The following is a 12,932-nucleotide window of genomic DNA, read 5'->3' as shown; positions in this document are numbered from 1 at the left end:
GATGGTAGACACCTGGTGGAGGGGGGGGGGGGGACAAGCACAAAGACAGGTAAAACAGATCAGTGTGTGACAGCTGGTCTAAGATCAGTTTTGCCTTTTAGATCATAATGAATAAGACAGGGTGGACTAGATACTAGATCCGCACCCTGGCCCTTCCCATTTTTTTTTTACAGGGAAACTGAGCTGCAAGAAAATTCAGCTGAACTGGTGTTGTTATGACCTTTATTGAAGCCTGCAAAGAAACTTGATCTTGTTTGATGAGGTTCAGGGTGGTAAAGTAACATATCCTCCTAAATGATGTCGAAACTACTGAAATATTTTTCATTTTTTGGTGCTGGTCATATTTTTTAAGCCAGGTGCTGGTACCCAAGCAGTGGCCCAATTCAAGCACTGCATGTCCATGACCAGGGCCAGATCACCACATCTCACACCACATCTCACGCCCTCGCTTCATACTCGTCGCCAAACCCACTGGCTCCAGGTCATCTACAAGATCCTGCTAGGTAAAGTCCCCCCTTATCTCAGCTCACTGGTCACCATAGCAGCACCCACCTGTAGCACGCGCTCTAGCAGGTATATCTCACTGGTCACCCCCAAAGCCAATTCTTCCTTTGGCCTTCTCTCCTTCCAGTTCTCCGCTGCCAATGACTGGAACGAACTACAAAAATCTCTGAAACTGGAAACACTTATCTCCCTCACTAGCTTTAAGCACCAGCTGTCAGAGCAGCTCACATATCACTTAACCTGTACATAGCCCATCTATAATTTAGCCCAAACAACTACCTCTTCCCCTACTGTATTTATTTATTTATTTTGCTCCTTTGCACCCCATTATTTATATTTCTACTTTGCACTTTCTTCCACTACAAATCTACCATTCCAGTGTTTTACTTGCTATATTGTATTTACTTTGCCACCATGGCCTTTTTTGCCTTTACCTCCCTTATCTCACCTCATTTGCTCACATTGTATATAGACTTATTTTTCTACTGTATTATTGACTGCATGTTTGTTTTAATCCATGTGTAACTCTGTGTTGTTGTATGTGTCGAACTGATTTGCTTTATCTTGGCCAGGTCGCAATTGTAAATGAGAACTTGTTCTCAACATGCCTACCTGGTTAAATAAAGGTGAAATAAAACATGAATAAATAAAATCTGGGGCCCCGGGGCACCTACCTCCAGGGGGCCTGTCATGCCAAAAGGTGCCCCCCCCCGCGTCACAATGGGATTAAAAAAACTATTAGCGTCTGTTGCTATATCAACGGTGTGATGACCTAATACGTCAAATTATGGAGATCATTACAGCCTAAATTATGTTATTTTCATCCCCGCTATCCAAACAAAGCTGATTTCCGCACCAATCTTGATGTTTAAACAAGTTTTGATAATCTAATAAGATGGAAACATTACTTCAAACTACTTTTGGGTGTTTTGTTAACATTTCAACATGAAATCCATATCTTAAAAATTGCTACCTTTTGGAAATAGCAAAGAAAAGTGGTAATCTGCTCGACACATTAATGTTACTTACCTTACAGATCACCAAGTCAGAATCCCGACTCCGGGATGCTGGCCTTCTAGGCAGAGTTCCTCTGTCCAGTGTCTGTGTTCTTTTGCCCATCTTATTCTTTTATTTTTTATTGGCCAGTCTGAGATATAGCTTTTTCTTTGCAACTCTGCCTAGAAGGCCAGCATTCCAGAGTCGCCTCTTCACTGTTGACGTTGAGACTGGTGTTTTGCGGGTACTATTTAATGAAGCTGGCAGTTGAGGACTTGTGAGGCGTCTGTTTCTCAAACTAGACACTCTAATGTACTTGTCCTCTTGCTCAGTTGTGCACCGGGGCCTCCCACTCCTCTTTTCACCAATGGTTTGCTTTAGTTTTTTACAATTCGTTTATGATTTTCCATGGTACATAATCAGACATATTTCAATATCTTACATTGTCAATAGATATCGCTTTCCTACTCCCTCCTCCAGGTTTGGATGAATGGACCAACCAGACCCTCAAGACTGCCATGGGCAGGTCCCTTGACGGGTACCAGGAACGGTGCACACAACAGCAGCATCCAGGCCTCCACCGAGTACTCGCCCTATCGCCTGTTGTACGGACGTGAGCCGCAGCTGTTGACTGAAACAATGCAATTGTATATAGAATTGTTATATATGTTGTAGTCTTTAAAATCTGTGATAAAAAAGGGTCAATGATCAATCAGCCTTTTAAAATGATAAACTTGGATTAGCTAACACAACCTGCGAGTGGAACACAGGAGTGATGGTTGCTGATAATGGGCCTCTGCACGCCTATGTAGATATTCCATAAAAAAATCTGCCGTTTCCAGCTACAGTAGTAATTTACAACATTAACAATGTCTGCACTGTATTTCTGATCAACTTGATGTTATTTTAATGGACAAAAAAAATGTGCTTTTCTTTAAAAAACAAGGACATTTCTAAGTGACCCCAAACTTTTGAACGGTTGTGTATATGTATCTGTCAGTGGAGGTCAGTGCCTTTTAGGATGAGGGAGTTACACTGAGGGCCCCGGTGGCAATAAATTAGTAAAACCAAAAGCTTACCTTGACTTGGAAGTGTTGTGTTGGAAAGTCATAGCCAGCTAGCTAACATCTGTTTGAGCAGGGTGTTTCAGTAGGCTAAACTAGCGAACTGCATTTGCTAGCTAAGTAAGTGAAAGTGAAAAAAAAGACAACCTCTCTCTCTATTTCTCTCTTGCTTCGCCTTCATTTAGGAAAAAATGTATTTGTTCAAAACTGTTCAAATATTGTCTTTCTCTCTCTTTCAGTCAACTACTCACCACAATTTATGCACAGCAGTGCTGGCTAGCTATAGCTTATGCTTTCAGTACTCAATTCATTCTCTGGGACCAAATGTCAGTTCATGCTGGTTGAAAGACGTCCTCCGGAAGTTGTCATAATTACTGTGTAAGTCTATGGATAGGGGTGAAAACCATGAGCCTCCTAGGTTTTGTATTGAAGTCAATGTACCCAGAGGAGGACGGAAGCTAGCTGTCCTCCAGCTGCACCATGGTGCCACTCTACAGAGTGCTGTTGAGGCTACTGTAGACCTTCTTTGCAAAATATGTGTGTTTTAATCAATTATTTGGTTACATGTGATTATATTTAGTATAGTTTTCTATTAAAAAAACGTGTTAAATGTTTTACCATTTTCTTTTATGAAAAAATGACTGAGGAGGATGGTCCTCCCTTTCCTCTTCTGAGGAGCCTCCACTCTTATCTATTGTAGGTCCCAGAATACAACAATAAATCATGTTGAAAAAACAAATACCATAAAGTGATAAGTTCCAATTTACAACAATGAACACCTTGTGAAAGAGTTGTGAAAACCAACCTGGCAGTGATCTTTTTTTTTGTACAGTTGTGTCATTCATTTATTTTCACAGATTTTTTTTTTGTACACTCACATGGCAATCATATACTGAATTCTGGTGTGTGGAATAGAGCGGAGGTGGGTGCTGTGTGGGTGGGAGGTTCTGCCATTCAACAGGCAGCCGGAAGAGGGACTTGAAGAGGGAGACTGCAAAGTTCACGCACTGATGCTCTCTTTGTTCTGAGTGTTTGCAGTGCAAGTGTTTTTAGTTCACCTGTGTATCTCACATTTTATGTACCCAGTATGATAGAGCAAGAAAACTTTATTCACAGATAATGACAACATAACAGTAACAGTAGCTGTAGATTATGTAATTGTTGGAGGGTGGTTGGTAATGGAGGACATTAGGTAGATCCACGTCTGGGTGTTCGGCAGAACTCCTAGGTCCTGGAGAACAGGAGTTAAAGGGAACAGGGTAGGAGACAGAGATGTAAACAAGCAAACACACAGGTTACACTCTGCTATTAGAAAATGTGATGAATTACTGCAGTGTTATAAACGTGAGATACTGTATGTACTTTTCAACTGTTTTTTGAAGTTAAGCTGGTCCCCCTCAGACTCAGAGCACAGAAAGTCAGACTGTTCCAAAATCACTGGCTCTGGTGGACCCATCCTGGGTGGCTCGGACAGTCGATGGTCCTAAAGTAATTTGAAGGTAAATTGAAGAGGTCCATTTTTATAAGCTCAGCATAACTACCATTTCTTGCTTTCTCAAAGTTTAACATACTTTGTCTATTGGGCTTCACCGAAGCGTAGGGCGACAGAGCTTTCAGTGGTTGACCGTCCAACTGTTCCAACTGTAGAAGATTGTTGGCTTCCACCGAGGTAACCCTTGGAAGACAAAGTGAAAACTAAAACTAGCTTCAGGTTATTTTGTGTGCAAATGTAAATAGTTATTATCTGAGATTTTTATATTCAGCTTAACGGATGGTCACCCTAGCTAGGAGCGAAAGAGCAGAGGTTTCCCAGGTCTCGTCTTCCTTTCGACCTTCTTGCAAGCCAAGTCATTCGATGTCGAGCACTTGGTTCCCTTTTTGATTCTCCTCCAGTAGCTCTCCTTTTGTTTCTCCTGTGCCTTGTCCATGTTCAGTCTCACCTTGTTTGATGACAGAAATAAATGCAATCATATTTAATATTTTTACAAATACATTTCTTACATATCTCTTGGAGGGCCAGAAAATAAATGAACAGCGGACAATCATTTTTACCTGGTCAAAAACCTCCACATTCTTCTCAGCCGTGCCTGAACGTGGTCCTGGAAGGAATTCTGATCTGGTTCAACAACCTCCATCACATCAGGTGGAATTTCAGTGATCTGAAAGTTACGTTATACAAAAATAGAAATATATAAACAACACTAAGTAAATCACACATTTTAAAAACGACAGCACATACAATAATTGTATATACAATTGCATTGTTTACCTCACTAACAGCTACGGCTCACGTCCGTACAGCAGGCGATAGGGCGAGTACTCGGTGGAATCCTGGATGCTGCTGTTGTGTTCAAAGAGAATTACCTTCAGGTTGTTCTCCCACCGTTCCTGGTACTCGTCAAGGGACTTGCCCATGGTAGTCTTGAGGGTCTGGTTGGTCAGTTCATCCAAACCTGGAGGAGGGGGTAGGAAAGCGATATCTATCTGACAATGTAAGATATTGAAATATGTCTGATTATGTACCATGGAAAACAAAAACAAATTGTAAAAAAAAATAAAACAAACCATTGGTGACAGAATATAACTTATAACATCCGTACCTTGTTCCAGAGTTCACGACCTCGGTGACTCAAGATGACCTCAGGAGAACCGTGGGTTTTGAAGATGTCCATCATCGCCTTGGAGGTGTCCTCGCCAGTCTCGTCCTTGATGGATATCATACAAGCAGCTCACAGATCACTGCACCTGTACATAGCTCATCTGTAAATAGCCCATCAAATCTACCTCATCACCATACTGTATTTATTTATTTATCTTGCTCCTTTGCACCCCAGTATCTCAACTTGCACATTCATCTTCTGCACATCCTACCATTCCAGTGTTTAACTGCTATATTGTAATTACTTCACCACCATGGCCTATTTATTGCCTTACCTCTCTTATCCTACCTCATTTGCACATGCTGTATAACGATTTTTCTACTGTATTATTGATTGTATGTTTGTTTATTCCATGTGTAACTGTGTTTGTAACGGCTGTTGCAGGGAGTAGACCAAGGCGCAGCGTATTGAGTGCTCATCTTTTATTTTGGATGAAAAAAGGCACTTCACAAAGAAAAACCAAACGACAGCCAAACAGTTCTGTCAGGTATTCTAACACACTAAACAGAAATTAACCACCCACAAAACCCAAAGGAAAACAGGCTACCTAAGTACGGCTCCCAATCAGCGACAACGATGTACAGCTGTCCCTGATTGAGAGCCATACCAGGCCAAAACAAAGAAATACAAAACATAGAAAAAAGGACATAGAATGCCCACCCCAGTCACACCCTGGTCTAACCAAAATAGAGAATAAAACCCTCTCTATGGCCAGGGCGTGACAGTGTTGTTGTATGTGTCGAACTGCTTTGCTTTATCTTGGCCAGGTCGCAGTTGCAAATGAGAACTTGTTCTCAACTGGCCTACCTGGTTAAATAAAGGTGAAATAAATACAAAACAAAAATAAAATAAAATAAATGTTTGGTTCCTAGCACCCTTTTTAATGGGTTACAGAAGGGAATTGAGAGTTAAGCACGTTCTCTTCCTTTACTGACTTTAATGGGTATTGCCTCCACCCACTAAGGTAAAGTGATTGGTCACCATCAGACACCAGCTGTTGCCATTCCTGGATTTGTTTAACGGTCCGATGAATTCCACTCCTAACATTTAAAGTGTCACAGAGAAGTTGACTTTATTCTTACCCGTATCTGTGTCATACAATACGCAGATTTTCATATGTGTAAGGATACTGACACACACACACACACATTCTATAATATGGAACTCTGTTGTGGTCAAATAAAAGCAGCCTTTACAAAACAACTTAGCAAAATGTGAATTGTGCCACTTACTGATCATATGCCACGGTGAAACAACTGATGGGCTGACCGATCATGTGCCACGGTGAAATAACTGATGGGCTGACCGATCATGTGCCACGGTGAAATAACTGATGGGCTGACCAATCATGTGCCACGGTGAAACAAGTGATGGGCTTTAACTCTGGCGCCACAGTCATCACCCTCTCAAACTTCTGGCAGACTAGACAGGGTACTGACCTTTAGGCACAACGTGGCACATTGAAACATTGTGTGTTCTCTGATATGATAGTCATTTTCAGATATAATAGAATGTGATTGATAAACAAAAGGTTATTTCACTTGCCCAGCTGTCCACATCCTTGACAATCCCACTCCAGAAGAAGGTTTATTTTGCCAATGATGCGCTTCACTCCGAAATGGCCAGCATTGATCTCCGTCAGCACGGCCTCCTCCTCTGTAGTGAAAATCACCCTCCTGTGTGGCTGGCCATCCTTTCCTTGTGATTGCCTAATAAGTTGAAAGAGAAGAGTTGTTGAAATACTCAAGTCTAAGTAAATGTGCACTGCTGTTTTTCTTACTTTCTTCCTCTCTCTCCCCCCTCTCTCTGACCCCTCTCTCTCCCCTCTCTCTCCCCCCCTCTCCTCCCTCTCTCTCCCCCTCTCTCTCCCCACCTCTCTCTGTCCCCTCTCTCTGTCCCCTCTCTCCCCCCTCTCTCCCACCCTCTCTCTCTCCCTCCCTCTGTCTGTCCCCTCTCTCTGTCCCCTCACTCTGTCCCCTCTCCCTCCCCTCTCTCTCCCCCTCTCTCTCCCCCTCTCCCTCCCTGTCTGTCCTCTCTCTCTCCCCTCTCTCTCCCCCCTCTCTCTGTCCCCTCTCCCTCCCCCCTCTCTCCCCCTCTGTCTGTCCCCTCTCTCTCCCCCCTCTGTCTGTCCCCTCTCTCTCCCCCCTCTGTCTGTCCCTCTCTCTCCCCCCTCTCTCTGTCCCCTCTCTCTCCCCCCTCTGTCTGTCCCTCTCTCTCCCCCCTCTCTCTGTCCCCTCTCCCTCCCCCCTCTCTCCCCCTCTGTCTGTCCCCTCTCTCTCCCCCCTCTGTCTGTCCCTCTCTCTCCCCCCTCTCTCTGTCCCATCCCCCCCCTCTCTATCTGTGTCTGTCTAGTAAAGACACCTAGTTAAGGGCAATTGGAATGACCATAATGGCTTACACCTATCCATTTGAATGGTCAGGGTTAACTTATAGCTAGATAGCTCATTATGACAGACATATAACTAACTACATGTATAGCTAGTAACACGTAGACGACCAACTAACTAGACGGACAACGGTTGTTGAAAAATGGTTGTACATACAATACCAGTCAAAGATTTGAACACACCTACTCACTCAAGGGTTTTTCTTTATTTTTACTATTTTCTACATTGTAGAATAATAGTGAAGACATCAAAACTATGAAATAACACATATGGAATCATGTAGTAACCAAAAAAGTATTAAACTAATTTTGAGATTTGAGATTCTTCAAAGTTGCCACCTTTTGCCTTGATGACAGCTTTGCACACTCTTGGCATTTTCTCAACCAGCTTCACCTAGAATGCTTTTCCAGCAGTCTTGAAGGAGTTCCCACATATGCTGAACACTTGTTGGCTGCTTTAATTTTAGTTTGTAAGCAGGAATCGGGAAGACAGAATTTCCAGTTATCAAATAGAAGTTAAATGCTTAAGGTTTCCCTGAATCGTGAATTTCTCTGCCCCCTACGAATGTTGTGCCTCTTGTCGAGATCAGTGGTGCCTTCATACTACTTTGCCTGGTTGGACAGATACAGTTAAATCTCCTAGAGGGAAAACCATTGAAATGCAAGCTATATACAAACATAAAGCTACAATAACAGTTAGCTGCCGAGCTAATGTTAGCTAAATACAACTGTCTGGCTAGCTACATTTTTGGCAGGGGGACACTTTTTGGCACTAGATGTGCAGTTGTATATCTAAACTATTCTAGACATTTTGCCATGAAGCTGAGAAAACATTTAGCAGTTTCAAAGCAATTTTTTTTTCTTCTGCTATTCTACACATTTTGCCATAAACAGTGCTGACTCCAAGTAAAAGTAAAGTAAGGGGTCGCTTAGGGCAACTTGCCTCTAGGACCGCTGCAAAAACATTCTCTCTGCCCCATGGCAACATTTGTAGAATTGCGTGAAACTGGTTATAAAATTGCTACATTTTCTCTACGCCCATGGCAAAATCTGTAGAATTTAAAACATACATTTTTCTCTGTCGCTTCGGGCCCCAAAAAAGCTAGAGCTGTGAGACTGAGGGAAGATTTAGACGTTTTACCGCTCATTTCCTGCAATTCTACACATTTTGCCATGGCTTTAGATGTGTTCATATGGTATCTGGGGGGGCTGACCTCCAGGGTGCCCCCAACTGAAGTGTTTATGTGCTATCAGGGGGGGGGGCCTGATCTCCTGTCTATGACCAACTCTATCAGACTTAATGATGAGACATAGGTCATATGTGATTGACTGGAATTAATGATTTGGAAATGTTAGATATGATAAAGGCAGGGCCGGTCCTGGCCGTTTTGGCTCCCTAGGCAAGACAAAAATTGCAGTGTTACCTGAAATTGAATTTTAGGAATGCCCATCTATGTGGTAGGCCTGCCGTTTGTAAGATATCAACAACAAAAAAGATGTCCAAAAGACATTGGCGTCGGTCCCCGTTTACTGATGTGTAGCCTAGCATAGCGGGCCCGCAATGGAGTTTTATGAATGTCCATCCATGTGGTAGGTCCACTGTTTGTAAAACAGGCCGTTGCATTGGCTTTATTCCTGTGAATAATCAATTTGGCTATTTAACTTTATCTTCTGTGCTCTTTTCTGCCCTCAGTGCCCTGTTGGTTAAATATAAACCAAAATACCAATGAAAATAGTTATCTTAAAGTCTATCAGGAGCAAATAGTGGTCAGTGGTCACCTGTGATGTGAACTAACTCCTCTCTCTGATTGATTTTCTAAACCTTGACTGGATTAGGGTCTTGAGGTCAGTTGTCAACATGGACGCCTGACTGTCTGAAAGTAGAGATGTAAAAGCTTGGGAGCAGGGTTTTTTGGTGCCATTGTTTGAAGCGCTGTCAATATGATTTTTTTTTAAATTAATTTGTCTCAGCAGCATACATATTTATTAATGCAAAGAGGGTAGAAATGGCTTATTTGATCGATATTACTTACCAAGCTAAGCAGACAGACCCAGCCCTAGGATAAAGTGACTAAGGGGGCAGTTGAAATCATTGAGGGGGCACAATTTTGGGGGGGTTCTACATTGCAATTATATTATATTCTGCTTATATAATGCTATACCACAATAAATCAGCACAATGGAAAGCACCCTAAACACTAAAGCAAGGCCGTTATGGTAATGAATATAGACTCCAAGATAGATAGGCTAATTCACCTGTTACAAACAGCCTATTTGAATGCAGCCATACACAACTAAATGCTGAAAGTAGTAGCTTAGTTATTGATGAAAAACAAAAATGCTGAATAGCAGTTTGGCTTAGAATACAGTTTTCTGCTAAGGTGCAACCTTTGGTAGGCTGACGGAAGGCTACTCAGAGTCATTCTGCACTATTTTTTTAACCTTTATTTAACTAGGCAAGTCAGTTAAGAACAAATTCTTATTTACAATGACGGCCTACCCCAGCCAAACCCGGACGACGTTGGGCCAATTGTGCGCTGCCCTATGGGACTCCCAATCACGGCCGGTTGTGAAACAGCCTGGAATTGAACCAGGGTCTGTCGTGACACCTCTTGCACTGAGATTACAAAAAACGGCAACTGTAATCCGTTACCAGCTAAAATATTGTAATCAGATTACAGATACTTTTAAAAAACTAGATGATTACATCGAGGATTACTTTTAAATTCAGAAAGGATGTTTGCGGGGAAAAAACTTCGACATTTCTCTAGTTTTCTCAATGACCTTCAAATCAGCATTGAAAAAAGGCGCACATTTACGTTAGTTCCACCTGAGCGAGTCTGACCACAAGTCAGAGACCTCTATGATGTCAGAGACCTCTATGATGTCAGAGACCTCTATGATGACACACCAAATGTGTTTGATGGATCGCGGGGAAAGAGCAGGAATAGGCTTTTGTAGGCTACAGTCCAAACGATGTCTGCCAATTGTTCGACTGCTGTCGGCAAGATTATTATCCAACTTGAATAAACACTTGGAGGTAAGGATGACAGCAGTGGTGGAGTCTATGACGATACGGATATTACTTATTATTGATATCTACAAAGTGCATTGATGTGAATCACACTGCTGCTCTCTCATTTAGCTATTTGCGCCTTACGGATTGTGGATGGCTGTTCACAAATCTAAATGTGCATTTGAACCTAATGATGGTTGAATTCAAGAAGTTTAAGCTGACTATCAATCATTGTTTTTAGAAACCAGTGGACAGCCAGTGAAAAATGCGCTCTTGCAACAGATGAATCGTGCAGAGCCAAACTTATGGAATAAAAGTGGGGCTTTTATTGCTCAATCTAATTCATGCTGATAAATATGTTTTAAATCCATAGGCCTAATGGACACGTGCTCAAACTCGCACACTTTGGATAGACTTAAAGGGGTAATCTGTATTTGCTACATCAATTTTTGGACTTATAAATTATATATATATATATATATATATATATATACATACACACACACACACACTACCGGTTAAAAGTTACAGAACACCTACTCATTCAAGGTTTTATCTTTATTTTTTACTATTTTCTACATTGTAGAATAGTAGGGAAGCAATCAAAACTATGAAATAACACATATGGAATCATGTAGTCACCAAAAGAGTGTTAAACAAATCAAAATATATTTTATATTTGAGATTCTTCAAATAGCCACCCACAGCATTCTGCAGCGATACACCATCCCATCTGGTTTGGGTTTAGTGGGACTATAATTTGTTTTTCAACAGGACAATGACCCAAAAGGGCTATTTGACCAAGAAGGAGAGAGATGGAGTGCTGCATCAGATGACCTGGCCTCCACAATCACCCGACCACAACACAATTGAGATGGTTTGGGATGAGTTGGACCACAGAGTGAAGGAAAAGCAGCCAACAAGTGCTTAGCATATGTGGGAACTCCTTCAAGACTGTTGGAAAAGCATTCCAGGCGTAACTGGTTGAGAGAATGCCAAGTGTGCAAAGCTGTCATCAAGGCAAAGGGAGGCTACTTTGAAGAATCTAAAATCTAAAATATATTTTGATTTGTTTAACACTTTTTTGATTCCATATGTGTGAACTTGTTTTATTCCAATGTTTGTGAACATTATCAATGTAAACAAACACTGTATAGCCTCATAACATGGTTAAAACAATAATTTTAATATCATGGATGGTCAGTCCTTGCAACCATAGCTCTGTCTACTAATCTGAGAGTGGTTACATTTCTCAAGGCCCCATCCCTTTGCTTTTTACCAAAACAGAGGCGGGGCGGCTATTTTGTTATTGTTTCATCTGTGGATTTGCCCTTTAAACAGCTGCATATTATCAAGATATCAAAGTGTAACCAACAAAAAGGTAAACAATAGGCCTATAGCAAATGCAGCATATGGCATTTATTTTTCACATGTAAATAGCACTTTTCAGTAGTGCTCAAAGCCATTCTATGAGAATCAATGAGCCCAATCAGTCCTCCATAACAACACAAAAAACATAAACAACAGAGTAGGACTGGCTTATAAGTCCTTAGTTTTGGGGTTATGCTCAGGTAAAACAATTAGGCTAATCTATACTTCCATATTTCCAAGTCCTATTCTTGAAGATCAAGGGGTATAACATTTATTGGAATGACTGGAATTCTGATCGACTTTAGTTTTTATTGTAAAGATATACAGTTGAAGTCGAAAGTTTACATACACTTAGGTTGGAGTCATTAAAACTTGTTTTTCAACCACTCCACACATTTCTTGTTAACAAACTATAGTTTTGGTCGGTTAGGATATCTACTTTGTGCATGACACAAGTCATTTTTCCAACAATTGTTTACAGACAGATTATTTCATTTATAATTCACTGTATCACAATTCCAGTGGGTCAGAAGTCTGGCTCATCATTGGGAGCAATTTCCAAATGCCTGAAGGTACCACGTTCATCTGTACAAACAATAGTACGCAAGTATAAACACCATGGGACCACGCAGCTGTCATACTGTTCAGGAAGGTGACGCGTTCTGTCTCCTGGAGATGAACGTACTTTGGTGCGAAAAGTGAAAATCAATCCCAGAACAACAGCAAAAGACCTTGTGAAGATGATGGAGGAAACAGATACAAAAGTATCTGTAACCACAGTAAAACGAGTCCTATATCGACATAACCTGAAATGCCGCTCAGCAAGGAAGAAGCCACTGCTCCAAAACCGCCATAAAACAGCCAGACTACGGTTTGCAACTGCACATGGGGACAAAGGTCGTACTTTTTGGAGAAATGTCCTCTGGTCTGATGTA

General features: G+C 41.6%; 1 long non-coding RNA gene across 2 annotated transcripts; it reads right to left on the bottom strand.

Annotated features, from left to right (window-relative positions):
* Positions 1 to 3,652: 3,652 nt before the first annotated feature.
* LOC106560641 (uncharacterized) lies at positions 3,653 to 5,361 on the bottom strand. Of its 2 annotated transcripts, XR_001318637.2 has the most exons (7): positions 5,165 to 5,361; positions 4,834 to 5,017; positions 4,617 to 4,723; positions 4,344 to 4,504; positions 4,136 to 4,239; positions 3,927 to 4,047; positions 3,653 to 3,795 (listed from the first exon to the last, which is right to left on the bottom strand). It is a non-coding gene; the product is annotated as an uncharacterized lncRNA (long non-coding RNA). The 2 variants fall into 2 exon arrangements; XR_006756977.1 differs by having other exon boundaries at positions 4,136 to 4,504.
* Between the last annotated feature and the right edge of the window lie 7,571 nt (positions 5,362 to 12,932).

The sequence above is a fragment of the Salmo salar genome, chromosome ssa10 (genome assembly GCF_905237065.1).
Source record: "Salmo salar chromosome ssa10, Ssal_v3.1, whole genome shotgun sequence".
Lineage (NCBI taxonomy): Eukaryota > Metazoa > Chordata > Actinopteri > Salmoniformes > Salmonidae > Salmo > Salmo salar.
The sequence above is the reverse complement of the archived record's forward strand: the minus strand, read 5'-3'. Positions and strand labels throughout refer to the sequence as shown.